This window comes from Palaemon carinicauda, unplaced genomic scaffold, assembly GCF_036898095.1.
Source record: "Palaemon carinicauda isolate YSFRI2023 unplaced genomic scaffold, ASM3689809v2 scaffold1880, whole genome shotgun sequence".
NCBI classification, from domain to species: domain Eukaryota; kingdom Metazoa; phylum Arthropoda; class Malacostraca; order Decapoda; family Palaemonidae; genus Palaemon; species Palaemon carinicauda.
Window position 1 is genome coordinate 11,377 of NW_027169459.1, and position 2,160 is coordinate 13,536.

At 38.3% G+C, this 2,160-nt stretch overlaps 1 long non-coding RNA gene across 1 annotated transcript; it reads left to right on the plus strand.

Moving 5' to 3' along the window:
- Window positions 1-669: 669 nt before the first annotated feature.
- LOC137635874 (uncharacterized) lies at window positions 670-1,820 on the plus strand. The gene is made up of 2 exons (XR_011042813.1): window positions 670-1,010; window positions 1,760-1,820. It is a non-coding gene; the product is annotated as an uncharacterized lncRNA (long non-coding RNA).
- The last annotated feature ends 340 nt before the right edge of the window (window positions 1,821-2,160 follow it).

Genomic DNA, 2,160 nt, shown 5'->3' on the forward strand with positions numbered 1-2,160 from the left:
ACCCACAATCACAAGGTGCTCTTGAAAGACCCCATCAGACCTTAAAATCCTTACTTCGAAAATTTTGTATGGAGACTGGAACAGACTGGGATGAGAGTTTAGACTTGATATTATTTGTAATTAGAGAAGTCCCTAATGATTCCTTAGGTATGTCACCATTTGAGATGTTATTTGGACATAAAGTTAGGGGGCCACTACAAGTACTTAAAGATAAAATGTTGAACAATGATACCTTGGATAACGTAACTGTAGGGCAGTATGTCGATAAATTGAAATGTAATTTTGAGAAAGTCCATAATTTTGCATTTAATAACTTAAAAAGTAGTCGAGATGTGATGAAGGAAAATTTTGATCTAAAAACTAAAGTTCGTAAGTTTAAAGAAGGGGATTCTGTACTTGTATATTTCCCTACTCCTAGTTCTCCTCTCCAACATAAATTTTCTGGTCCTTATATAATCCAGAAATGTGTTAATAATAACAATTATATAATCAGTACTCCAGACAGAAGGAAGTCAACCCAATTAGTTCATGTAAATCTAATAAAGAAATATCATGGTAATCCTCCAGTTGCTTTGCATTGTCTATCAGACTCTAATGTATTAGATTTTAAGAAATGCATCAGCACACCAAAGTAAAACCCTATTGCCACATGATGTAGATTTATATCACTCTAATGATTTTGTTTCTTGGACAGACTCTGCTAACCAGGAAATATTGCAGAATATTCTAATATATTTACAGCATTTACCCCGAAAGCAGAAGAGCCAGCTAGCAGAATTATTCCGCAAATACAGGAGTATGTGGGGATGTGCCTCAACGTTGCAGTGATGCTGAACACGACATTGAATTACAACCGGGTACACGACCAATTCGTCAACACTATTACAGGACCAGCCTGGAAAAGCAGCAACGGATGAAGGAGGAAGTGTCGTATTTACTGAAGAATGGACTGGCAACTAGAAGCACATCAGCTTGGGCTTCACCATGTCTTTTAGTTCCAAAATCAAACGGTAAAGTAAGGTTATGCACTGACTTTCGCCAAATGAATAATGTTACTATCAAAGATAGCTATCCCTTACCTAGGATTGATGACATTTTAGATGCCATTGGTGCTGCCAAATATTTATCACAGATCGATCTATTGCGTGGATATTATCAGATTCCACTTACAGATAGAGCAAAGCTAATATCTGCCTTCATAACCCCCTTTGGTTTATTCCAATATGAGAGGCTTCCATTTGGTTTAACCAATGCACCCGCCACCTTCCAGCGCTTGGTGAATAGTGTAATTAAAGATCTTGATGGTACATATGTGTACATCGACGATATTGTTGTAACGTCTGACACCTTGGATGAGCACATACATCGACTGAAAGCATTGTTTGGTCGTCTTCAGGAGTTTGGACTTACTATTCACCTAGCAAAATCTTCCTGCGGTAAAGGGAAGGTTAAGTATTTAGGTCACATCATAGGTAGTGGAGAAATTGTTCCAAAAGATGAAAATATTATTGCCATTGTAGAGTTCCCTGTCCCCAAAAATAGGATAAGTCTTTTAAGATTTCTAGGCATGACCTCCTATTACAGGAAATTCTGTAAAAATTATAGTATAGTAGCCACTCCCTTGATTGACCTCACCAGCCCCAAAAATAAATTTGTATGGTCTTCTAACTGTCAATAAGCTTTTGATCAACTAAAGAATATACTTTGCTCTAATCCTGTCCTTATTGCTCCTGATCTTGCTCAACCTTTTATTATACAGATTGACGCCTGTGATACTGGCATTGGTGCCGTCTTGATGCAGAAGAACAGTGACACACAGATGTTGCATCCTGTTAGCTACTATTCCTGCAAACTCAAAAAACACCAACGTTCCTATGCTACCGTGGAAAAGGAACTGCTGGCAATCATCCTAACCCTGCAGAAATATGAAATATATCTCTCATCCAACATCCCAATCACTATCTTTACGGACCATAACCCACTAACCTTTCTCGGACGAGCGAGGTTAACAAATCAACGTATTTTCAGATGGTCTTTGTTTCTGCAAAACTTTGACCTAACCATACACTACATCAAAGGAACTGAGAACTGCATTGCGGATGCCCTGTCTCGGACCCACATGGACTCCTGATAGTCTTCTGGAATACTCTTCATGACTTT